The following is a 13,036-nucleotide window of genomic DNA, read 5'->3' as shown; positions in this document are numbered from 1 at the left end:
AGCTTGAGAGGATTCTCAAAATTCCTAACTATCTCCCTATAACGGTCTCGAGAAGGACTTAGGGTGTGTGATTTATGAAAGGCTAAGTGAGGGTGCTAGTTAACCATCTTCATCGATGTCTTGAGTCTATAGACTTCAGTAGTATTCTATATAGCATTTGATTTCAGGCTCGTTCTTGATTCAGATTCAGATTCATGGTCTAGAATATACCTTGGATTTTTTTTTTGATCAGGTTTTTGAAGAGAACGTTGTCTTTGGATATTGGCTTGACTTGCTTGATTGAGCCTTCTTCTTTTGACTCATTTATCTTGGATTACGCACATAACTGCGGCCTAGGAATATTGATCTTGGTCATTTCTCTTGATTGAGCCTTTGTCTTTGATCATGGCTTGTATCGTCTTGGATTTTCTTGTTACCATGGATTTGGGTTAGACTAGCACCTTTGGGTGTGAAATGGTTTGGTCTCTAGTAACACGGGTTTTTTATTGTGGGTAATGGGCTTGCCTTCCGTCATGGATCACCAACGAGGGAGATGGTCTAGATTCGTCCTAGAATCTCTTGAGATATGCTCGTCCTAAAATGGGCTTATAACAAGGTTTCTATTGCCAGACATGGAACAGGTAAGAAAATGGACACGGAGTTTTGGGTTCTCTACAACTTGGAATGGAACATCATTTAAGTGCACTCACATTGACTGACATATGTTGCTCATTTTAAAATGTCTCAAATCAATTCTTGTTGTCACAGGAAAAGGGTAAAGGAGAGATAGCATGATAGAATATGTGGATTGAGAATTGTACTTTTATTGAAATGGATAATGAATGTATTTAACATAGACTCGAGAAGACATGTGACTCGTGGGACAGGCCCCAAGTTGTCACTAGGAATGGAAATGGATAAGAAGAAAAACACTAGAACAAATATGAGATAGAAAGCCTAAGACTCAGACTCGGACTCGGACTTTGACGCGATCTTGGATCCAGAATCGTAATCATCGGCCCATGCTTGAACATTTTCTCTTCCAGCAATTGGCTTTGGCATCTGACTTTGAGAATTCACCCATTTGAGCACCTCATCCTCATCATTGGGACCACCTGAAGGATAACAGTCAAGAAGAGTTTCCTGAGCGGCATGTCCATGAGGATTGCCTAAGCTATCTTGTGGGTTAAAGGTTGAGAGGGACAACTTCCCGTTTTTGATCATATCCTGAATGACATGTTTTAATTTGTAACATTTCTCAGTATCATGCCCTTTGCCTCTATGGTATTTGCAGTAGGCATTCTCATCCCATAACTTGGATTTCTTCTCTGGGTTAGGCGTAGGTCCTATAGGCTTCAACATTCGTTGTTCCATTAGTCTTTTAAGGGCATCGGCGTATCTAATACCAATGTTGGTAAATTTCCTAGGAGGTGTGCCCTTATTTTCGGAAGCCTTTGTGAGTGATCTTGGAGAGTTGTTAGGTTTCTTTGACGAAGGCTCCATGAGGTTGTCTTTGTTGATTTTGATTCCCGGATGAGAAGAACTAAGAATAGATTGCCCACTCGTTGCTTTAGGACTATTAGGTTGAGGGTTTGTCTTGAAACTTTTCATCTTGAGAGGTTGGGCATCAAGCTTCTTACCCATTTCAGCAAACTGTTTCTCCATGTTGGAAAGTCGAAAGTTTAGATTATCAATAGTTCCCTCTATTTTGGCAAATTTATTGTTGAAGGCCGTGGAAAGCATGAGCATTCCATTTTGGATATCTTCGTCTTCGAGGACATTGATTTCTTTGTCATCATGACGATCGAGAAGATGAGAACAATCCAGGAATGATTCTTCATCATGTTTAATGATATTGGACCCAAGAGGGTCGATCTTCCTGGATTTCTTGGCGGAAGGTGGCACAAGAAGCTTGCGATCCTCGATTATATCCTGAATAATATGCTTTAGACAAAAGCATTCCTCCGTATCGTGTCCCCTACCTCGATGGTACTGACAATATAAATTACCCTTCCATCTAGGCAGTATCTTTTCAGGGTCTGGGGTTGGACCAATTGGATGAAGTTTTCCTTGGGAAACCAGTCTTTGTAGAGCTACTTCATATGTGGTTCTGAGGTCATGGAATTCCCTATGAGCTCGTCCCGGCCTTCTGGGTGGAGTTTGCAAGAGGTTAACTCCCTTGTCTTCATTGGCCTTCTTAGATGGGTGAGTTGTGTTAAAACTATGCCCTGGCCTTGGGGTATGAGAAGAAGGTAAAGGTTTCATCATATATATCTTGTTTTCCATATTGATGACACGACTGCTCAAATCTTCGACGGTGGCCTGAAGCTTGATGACTGCAATACTTAGTTCTTTGACGTCGATAGATAAACGTTCTTGAACACTGTCATTGGAAATTGCAGAATTCCTACCGAGAAGAAAATGACGCGCGTTACAACTTAATTTGACATTGGATCACGTACACTAAGGCAACAAACAAAGGATACACGACGAGACGAGATGACTAGACTCTTTACTTGTGAATCCAGGAAATGTCATGAGTGACTTCTCGTGTTTGGACTCACGGTGTTTGACCTTGACCTTAGACTCGAAGGTTGACTTTGACAGAGTGACCTTTGTATGGTTGACTGGATTGACGGGATTGGCGATCTAATTCGTGTGTTTAAGATAGACTTGACTCGAGGTTCGGGTATGTATGTCCCGAACGTGTCATTAGGAGAATTCGAGAGACGGATTTTTGGAACGACTCGATGTGTTAGCCTCGAGTGTGTGAGTCGAGGTGTGGAAATGTTTAGATCCTTATTGAATTGGGGTAGGGGGCCAAAATGACGGCGTGACGCCTTAGGACTTGACTCGAATTTGAAAGGACCTAAAACGTAAAGAGAGACGGGTTTATGACTTGACAGAGTTCCGACTAGGACATAGTAGGTTTGAACTTTGACTCTAACTTAGCCCAATTGAATTTACATATTTCCATTTACATGGTTTGAAAATATTTTGGTCAAAATCTTTTTGGTTTTTTTTTTTACGTTTTTTTTTTCTTTTATTTTTTTTTTCTTTTTTTTTTACGGATTTTGAAATGGGTATTAGGCCCAAAGTTTGACTCGACATATGGACAGAGTTTTGACTAGTTTTGCGCTAAATTTGGCTTTTTTCAAAAAATTTACATTTTTTTTTAAAAAAAAGGTTTTGATTTTACAAAATTCGTCATGGTTTTGGAAGGCGGTGATCACATATGATACAAACATATATACAGACGTTATAACGGTATGCTGAGTGCATTTAAAAGGGTTTTGGTTAAAAGGGTGGGTTGCCATACCGAACAATCAAACCCGGGGTCTGTGGAGAGGCTCGTACCAAACAGGAGTAAGGCCGATTCCTAGTCCATTTCCTCGAATAGTGAAAGTCCTTGATACACACAAGAGTAAGTACCATGGTATGGATGACGTCAATCGATATCCATCCTTAGGCCCAAATAAGAATTTGGATCGTTTAGACGGGACGATTGGTCGAATGGGTTGGGTTGGGCCTAGGACGGCCGAATAAAACGATCTAGGAAGACCGAGTTATGAAAACCGACAACTGTCTTGTTCAAACTATTCCCTAACCTTGTTCAAGTTTCACCCTTGGCTACACGTAAGTGTAATATCCCCAGGGGAGTCGCCAAACTGTGGACACGGGCCCACGGGGGCGAAAAGCGAGCAAGCTTTTCTGTGCATTTGTGGAGTCGCCACCAATTTATTGTGGAAAATAGGAAACCGTTCGAATACCTCGTGTCATTTCAAGACACAAAATAGTGACATGAACACTAAGCACTCGTTAACCTTAGCATTATATGTCTAGAATGACTCTCGTGGATGCCAATGAACACGGGTGTTCACAGAGATCTGGAGTAAGGGGTGAGGGTACGTATTAGGAAGCTCTTTCGATCGAACACCTAATCCCGCCCACCTCGATAGCGGCCTCTACTAATGATTAGGGAAGTCATCTATACTCGATATGTTGTCGATTTATATGCATGCAATGCAACAAACAACGTTTTAATCCTAACATGTGAGAATTAAATTAAGTCGGTTAACACGTAATTTAGCATACAATTGATTGTCAAAGTAGAAATTAATGTTGATTACATGTGAAAGCATACAAGCAATAATAAAGAAATACAATAAAGAAAATTACAATAATTACATTGGATTAATTTATTTATGTCGAAAATACATTTAAAACGGAGGGTTTTAGAAAAGAAAGAATAAACAAACAGATTATTGGTGATAATACGAATAATAGTTAATTAAATACGTAATTAATAACTAAGTCAAAGCAGAAACGGGAGTTCAGAGACAAAACTCAACCAGGAATAGTCGCAGCAGAGCTGCGTCCCTGGAAGAGGCGCAGCAGTCGCTGCGTCTGTTCCTGAGCTCAGTTCTGGCTGTGAAGCCGGAATTGCAAATCGTTAATGTTCATTGGTAAATTTTAATGCTCGATTAATGATATTTGACTCGGATGGAAGTGTTTAACATATTATTTACATGTGATTGAATCATAAAAACGATAAAACATGGACAAAATTGATTAGAACGGATTATATACAAGATTAGTGTCAAGGTTAATTATGAGAATTAATAATACAAATTAAATAAACTAATCAAATTAATTAGATTAAACAGATTATTAATAACGAACTAATGATGGTGACGATAAATAACAGATGATAATATACCATTGACGAATTCCAGAGACTCAATATGGATGAATCGAACCTCTAAAAACCCGGATTGATTTTAATGACGAAAACCCGCAAATATTAATTATAAGGGATTTAAGTCGGGAATTGAAATATGAATTATATGACAATGATTAACATGTTAGAATTATCATACTAGAATTATCGTGTTAAAAGAAATATGAACAATTAAAGACGAAAACGAAAATAAATAGACGAACAAAAGACGAAGGAAGAAGAAAGGAAGCAGGAACTGCGGCAGCCTCAGGAAGAGGCGCAACAGGTGCTGCGTCCCTTCGAAGAGGTACAGCAGTTGTTGCGTCCTTTCTCGACGTTTGTCTCCTGATAATCCGTAAAAGGGGTTTGAAACAAGGTTTTATAAATCGGTTTTAAGTGTGTTTTCGACGTAAACCTTACAATTGTGATTACAATAATAAAGAACAATAATAAAAGAAGGATTTACACCCTCAGACTTACATGTTTGATGAAACGAGATTGACTAAGTTAACGTTTAGTGATTTCTCGACTCGAATGTACGACGAAAGTGCCCTCTAGGAGGAAAACGAACAAGATTGATTAAAGTTGATTGATGTAAAGTTGGTCAAATTGGTTGGTCATGCAAAATGAGGCTGGTACTCAGAAAGATCCAAGCTTACGTGGTCGAAAGTTCAAGCACGTAGATGCCAAAAAGTAAGAACGTGGTGTAGAATGCAAAGGGAGAAGAGAAGGGCGGACACTCGCGTGAGAAATATGTGAGACCGAAGGTCTCTATTTATACTAATCACGCGGAGGAAATTAGGGTTTCGGAGAAACTTTGGAAGTGAATCTCGAAAAGATATGAAAAATACGCAGAAAATGACTGAGGAAGAGGCTCAGCAAGGACTGCGTCTCTTGGAAGAGGCGCAGCACCTGCTGCGTCTTTTCCTCAGTGGTTTCCTCCTACGGAAGAAAGATTTCCGTGTTTCTATTATGGAATAGCGGACTAATCTTATTTCCTTAATATTTTATATGATAATTTTGGGATATACATTACCAAAGATTAAAAGATTGGAAAATATGGAATAGAAATATCCGGAACATTCCAGAACATTCTGACTCGGCATTTTAAACGGTTATTAGAAAATGAAGACGATTTTTGACCCGGACTCCAAATGTACTCTAATTACTGTCAAAACGATCGTATCGGCGCGTAGATGACGACTATGAGGTAGACACACGTGTTTGAGCTATCACTTGACGATAAACTTACGAACTGTCATAAATCATTCTGTGTACAAAACATGCGGCCCAATCATCACCGGGTGGTTTGCGGGAGGTGCATAAATGAGGTATCTACAGAGCCCCCACTTTGACTGAAGCTTGGACAAGGCGAAAGTCAAAGTATAGCCATCAGGTCAATCGAAGATTACAACCTGACGACTATGGCGACGCGAGGCGGCTGAAGGGCTCTGAACCAAGGACCTGTCGCCGAGAACATTTTAGAGTCTGTCGACTATCAGGGAGGGTCGTTTAAAGTCCATTAGACTACGTAAGGAGGCTCGCCAGGCATAAGAAGAGACCATACCTGAGATAACCCTGGGTGAAACGGGACTGAAGACGCTTCGGCGAAACTCTTTGGTCTGAAGATAACTTGGTGTCTGAAGGCATTAGGGGTCACAGGGATTCTGAAGAAACTTCTAAAACTTCTGAAGGCTAACTCTGAAGGCTATCTCTCTCTAAAGGAAAGGCTAAAGGATAACTCTCTGAAGGACTGAAGGGGGACTTAACTGAAAAGGGGTTGTCTGAAGGTTACTGAAAGGATTATCCGAAAGTGTCTGAAGAAATAAAGGATTATCTGAAGGGAGGAAGGCTCAAGGAAGGATTATCCTAAAGGGTTATCTAAAGGGTTGTCTGAAAGATAAAGGTAAGTTTATGAAAGATCTGAAGGGTTTATCCTGAAAAGGGTTATCTGAAAGATATGAAGGGTTTATCCTGAAAAGGGTTACCTGAAAGATATGAAGGATCACCTGGGGGTATCTGCCTGTCTCTATCCTCAAGCAAACTCTCATTGGGGAATAAAACGATGACTCTGGGGAATCTGCTTGTCTCTGTCCTCAAGCAAGCTCTCGTTGGGTGAGCAATACTACAAAATACTGTTGCGCTAGACATAACAATTTGAGCAATACTGCAAAATACTGTTGCGCTGGAACATATATATTGACGACTAGGAACATCTTGATCGTCGTTGGGGAGAATGAAGACTTGAGCGAAGCCCCCAGTTGGAGTGAACACTGCTTCTGACACTCACCTGCGTGTTTAGTAGCCACACAAGAACGCAATCTAATAGGAAATAATAGCACATAATATGAGGAAATGCAATTAGCACATGGACCTCAAATGAGGAAACACATAGGTTTTGCAAAAGTTATTTAAAACTTGCTTAAAGAAGTTCGTTCGTTTATAATGCGTTATGCATATTTAAATAGGCTTTAGACACAGGACTTGACAGGACATCGACTCACTAGGATGCAAGAGGATAGACTGACGCAAAGCTGACCTAGAATTGAAGTAACCCAGGGATGAATTTGACAGACTTCGCCTAAGTATGTGCAACCCCTAGCCAAGTATGGGTGATAATGCGTATTAGTTCCAAAGGTAGAAGAATTGCAAGAATGATGGGGATAATAAAGGCAAGGCATGAGCCATGGATCAATTGTATACTTAGACATCTTTTGACACCGTTTGCTGTAAAAGAGACCCCTTTGAGGCATGATAAATTGGAGAATTGATCTAAGATCTCTGTCATTATCCGGACCGAGCACTAGCTTGACTCAAATGAGAGAGGAATAAGGGAAGGGTGGATTCTCGGAAGAGAAGCCCCTAGGATGAGAAGATGATACTGGAACTTGGCAAAAAAGAGACTGGGCGACAATAAGGAGCCCCCTGTATAGAGGTGTTGGTTGTGGAAGGGATGTTGATTGAGGTTAGAAGGTTGGAAATAAGGATGGTTGATAATTGAGGTTGAAAGTTGATGGTTGGGATGGTTGATAATTGAGGTTAAAAGTTGATAATTGAGGTTGAAAGTTGAGATGGTTGTGTCCATGCTACATATTCATGTGAAGTGAAATCAAACCAAATCGTAGTTCAGGTGTGTGCCTAAGCTAAGTTGTTAGGGCCTTAAAGTGCATGGCTCAGGAGAGTATATTCCTTTGGTGACTCAAAGAATCGATTTGAGATAACTTCCTCTGATCATCGACCAAAGAGGTATAATTAAGTTTGTAAAAATTTCCTTGTCATGTGAGCACACTTAGTAGATCCTAAGGATGATATGGGTATGTCCCGTTTTAGGAAGTAAAGTATTCGAAGACTCCGTGTCTGGGTCAAGGTGAAACTGGATTGGATATTTGCAATGTGGAGCTCGGACATAAGAGGCTTTGATGAACAAATCTCTGGAGCTTGATTTTGTGGAGTTAAGGCTTGATGGGGTTATGGCTTGTAATATGGGTTGGAAATGGAGTCTCGTGGCTTGATGTAGCCTGAGCACATAAAGGTAGGTTAAAATGTCGTGGGATCAAGTTTCCATGTCTTGGCCCTAAAGGATGGGTATACTTGATGAGCTTGAGAGGATTCTCAAAATTCCTAACTATCTCCCTATAACGGTCTTGAGAAGGACTTAGGGTGTGTGATGTATGAAAGGCTAAGTGAGGGTGCTAGTTGACCATCTTCATCAATGTCTTGAGTCTATAGACTTCAACAGTATTCTATATAGCATTTGATTTCAGGCTCGTTCTTGATTCAGATTCAGATTCATGGTCTAGAATATACCTTGGATTTTTTTTTATCAGGTTTTTGAAGATAACGTTGTCTTTGGATATTGGCTTGACTTGCTTGATTGAGCCTTCTTCTTTTGACTCATTTATCCTGGATTACGCACATAACTGCGGCCTAGGAATATTGATCTTGGTCATTTCTCTTGATTGAGCCTTTTTCTTTGATCATGGTTTGTATCGTCTTGGATTTGCTTGTTACCATGGATTTGGGTTAGACTAGCACCTTTGGGTGTGAAATGGTTTGGTCTCTAGTAACACGGGTTGTTTATTATGGGGAATGGGCTTGCCTTCTGTCATGGATCACCAATGAGGGAGATGGTCTAGATTCGTCCTAGAATCTCTAGAGATATGCTCGTCCTAAAATGGGGTTATAACAAGGTTTCTATTGCCAGACATGGAACAGGTAAGAAAATGGACACGGAGTTTCGGGTCCTCTACAACTTGGAATGGAACATCATTTAAGTGCACTCACATTGACTGACATATGTTGCTCATTTTAAAATGTCTCAAATCAATTCTTGTTGTCACAGGAAAAGGGTAAAGGAGAGATAGCATGATAGAATATGTGGATTGAGAATTGTACTTTTATTAAAATGGATAATGAATGTATTTAACATAGACTCGAGAAGACATGTGACTCGTGGGACAGCCCCCAGGTTGTTACTAGGAATGGAAATGGATAAGAAGAAAAACACTAGAAAAAATATGAGATAGAAAGCCTAAGACTCGGACTCGGACTCGGACTTTGACGCGATCTTGGATCAAGACTCATAATCATCGGCCCATGCTTGAACATTTTCTCTTCCAGCACTTGGCTTTGGCATCTGACTTTGAGAATTCACCCATTTGAGCACCTCATCCTCATCATTGGGAACACTGGAAGGATAACAGTCAAGAAGAGTTTCCTGAGCGGCATGTCCATGAGGATTGCCTAAGCTATCTTGTGGGTTAAAGGTTGAGAGGGACAACTTCCCGTTTTTGATCATATCCTGAATGACATGTTTTAATTTGTAACATTTCTTAGTATCATGCCCTTTGCCTCTATGGTATTTGCTGTAGGCATTCTCATCCCATAACTTGGATTTCTTCTCTGGGTTAGGTGTAGGTCCTATAGGCTTCAACATTCGTTGTTCCATGAGTCTTTGAAGGGCATCGGCGTATCTAATACCAATGTTGGTAAATTTCCTAGGAGGTGTGCCCTTATTTTCGGAAGCCTTTGTGAGTGATCTTGGAGAGTTGTTAGGTTTCTTTGACGAAGGCTCCATGAGGTTGTCTTTGTTGATTTTGATTCCCGGATGAGAAGAACTAAGAATAGATTGCCCACTCGTTGCTTTAGGACTATTAGGTTGAGGGTTTGTCTTGAAACTTTTCATCTTGAGAGGTTGGGCATTAAGCTTCTTACCCATTTCAGCAAACTGTTTCTCCATGTTGGAAAGTCGAAAGTTTAGATTATCAATAATTCCCTCTATTTTGGCAAATTTATTGTTGAAGGCCGTGGAAAGCATGAGCATTCCATTTTGGATATCTTCGTCTTCGAGGACATTGATTTCTTTGTCATCATGACGATCGAGGAGATGAGAACAATCCAGGAATGATTCTTCATCATGTTTAATGATATTGGACTCAAGAGGGTCGATCTTCTTGGATTTCTTGGCGGAAGGTGGCACAGGAAGCTTGCGATCCTCGATCATATCCTGAATAATATGCTTTAGACAAAAGCATTCCTCTGTATCGTGTCCCCTACCTCGATGGTCCTGACAATATTACCCTTCCATCTCGGCAGTATCTTTTCAGGGTCTGGGGTTGGACCAATTATTGGATGAAGTTTTCCTTGGGAAACCAGTCTTTGTAGAGCTACTTCATATGTGGTTCTGAGGTCATGGAATTCCCTATGAGCTCGTCCTGGCCTTCTGGGTGGAGTTTGCAAGAGGTTAACTCCCTTGTCTTCATTGGCCTTCTTAGATGGGTGAGTTGTGTTAAAACTATGCCCTGGCCTTGGGGTATGAGAAGATGGTAAAGGTTTCATCATATATATCTTATTTTCCATATTGATGACACGACTGCTCAAATCTTCGACGGTGGCCTGAAGCTTGATGACTGCAGCACTTAGTTCTTTGACGTCGATAGATAAACGTTCTTGAACACTGTCATTGGAAATTGCAGAATTCCTACCGGGAAGAAAATGACGCGCGTTACAACTTAATTTGACATGGGATCACGTACACTAAGGCAACAAACAAAGGATACACGACGAGACGAGATGACTAGACTCTTTACTTGTGAATCCAGGAAATGTCATGAGTGACTTCTCGTGTTTGGACTCACGGTGTTTGACCTTGACCTTAGACTCGAAGGTTGACTTTGACAGAGTGACCTTTGTATGGTTGACTGGATTGACGGGATTGGCGATCTAATTCGTGTGTTTAAGACAGACTTGACTCGAGGTTCGAGTATGTATGTCCCGAACATGTCATTAGGAGAATTCGAGAGACGGATTTTTGGAACGACTCGATGTGTTAGCCTCGAGTGTGTGAGTCGAGGTGTGGAAATGTTTAGATCCTTATTGAATTGGGGTAGGGGGTCCAAAATGACGGCGTGACGCCTTAGGACTTGACTCGAATTTGAAAAGACCTAAAACGTAAAGAGAGACGGGTTTATGACTTGACAGAGTTCCGACTAGGACATAGTCGGTTTGAACTTTGACTCTAACTTAGCCCAATTGAATTTACATATTTACATTTACATGGTTTGAAAATATTTTGGTCAAAATCTTTTTGGTTTTTTTTTTACGTTTTTTTTTTTCTTTTCTTTTTTTTTCTTTTTTTTTTACGGATTTTGAAATGGGTATTAGGCCCAAAGTTTGACTCGACATATGGACAGAGTTTTGACTAGTTTTGCGCTAAATTTGGCTTTTTTCGAAAATTTTACATTTTTGTTTTAAAAAAAGGTTTTGATTTTACAAAATTCCTCATGGTTTTGGAAGGCGGTGATCACATATGATACAAACATATATACAGACATTATAACGGTATGCTGAGTGCATTTAAAAGGGTTTTGGTTAAAAGGGTGGGTTGCCATACCGAACAATCAAACCCGGGGTCTGTGGAGAGGCTCGTACCAAACAGGAGTAAGGCCGATTCCTAGTCCATTTCCTCGAATAGTGAAAGTCCTTGATACAAACAAGAGTAAGTACTATGGTATGGATGACGTCAATCGCTATCCATCCTTAGGCCCAAATAAGAATTTGGATCGTTTAGACGGGACGATTGGTCGAATGGGTTGGGTTGGGTTGGGCCTAGGACGGCCGAATAAAACGATCTAGGAAGACCGAGTTATGAAAATTGATAACTGTCTTGTACAAACTATTCCCTAACCTTGTTCAAGTTTCACCCTTGGCTACACGTAAGTGTAATATCCCCAGGGGAGTCGCCAAACTGTGGACACGGGCCCACGGGGGCGAAAAGCGAGCAAGCTTTTCTGTGCATTTGTGGAGTCGCCACCATTTTATTGTGGAAAATTGGAAACCGTTCGAATACCTCGTGTCATTTCAAGACACAAAGTAGTGACATGAACACTAAGCACTCGTTACCCTTAGCATTATATGTCTAGAATGACTCTCGTGGATGCCAATGAACACGGGTGTTCACAGAGTTCTGGAGTAAGGGGTGAGGGTACGTATTAGGAAGCTCTTTCGATCGAACACCTAATCCCGCCCACCTCGATAGCGGCCTCTACTAATGATTAGGGAAGTCATCTATACTCGATATGTTGTCGATTTATATGCATGCAATGCAACAAACAACGTTTTAATCCTAGCATGTGAGAATTAAATTTAGTCGGTTAACACGTAATTTAGCATACAATTGATTGTCAAAGTAGAAATTATTGTTGATTACATGTGAAAGCATACAAGCAATAATAATACAATAAAGAAAATTACAATAATTACATTGGATTAATTGATTTATGTCGAAAATACATTTAAAACGGAGGGTTTTAGAAAAGAAAGAATAAACGAACAGATTATTGGTGATAATACGAATAATAGTTAATTAAATACGTAATTAATAACTAAGTCAAAGCAGAAACGGGAGTTCAGAGACAAAACTCAACCAGGAATAGTCGCAGCAGAGCTGCGTCCCTGGAAGAGGCGCAGCAGTCGCTGCGTCTGTTCCTGAGCTCTGTTCTGGCTGTGAAGCCGGAATTGCAAATCGTTAATGTTCATTGGTAAATTTTAATGCTCGATTAATGATATTTGACTCGGATGGAAGTGTTTAACATATTATTTACATGTGATTGATTCATAAAAACGATAAAACATGGACAAAATTGATTAGAACGGATTATATTCAAGATTAATGTCAAGGTTAATTATGAGAATTAATAATACAAATTAAACAAACTAATTGAATTAATTAGATTAAACAGATTATTAATGACGAACTAATGATGGTGACGATAAATAACAGATGAAAATATACCAATGACGAATTCCAGAGACTCAATATGGATGAATCGAACCTCT

The sequence above is a fragment of the Silene latifolia genome, chromosome 3 (assembly GCF_048544455.1).
Source record: "Silene latifolia isolate original U9 population chromosome 3, ASM4854445v1, whole genome shotgun sequence".
In the NCBI taxonomy this organism is placed as follows: domain Eukaryota; kingdom Viridiplantae; phylum Streptophyta; class Magnoliopsida; order Caryophyllales; family Caryophyllaceae; genus Silene; species Silene latifolia.
The sequence above is the reverse complement of the archived record's forward strand: the minus strand, read 5'-3'. Positions refer to the sequence as shown.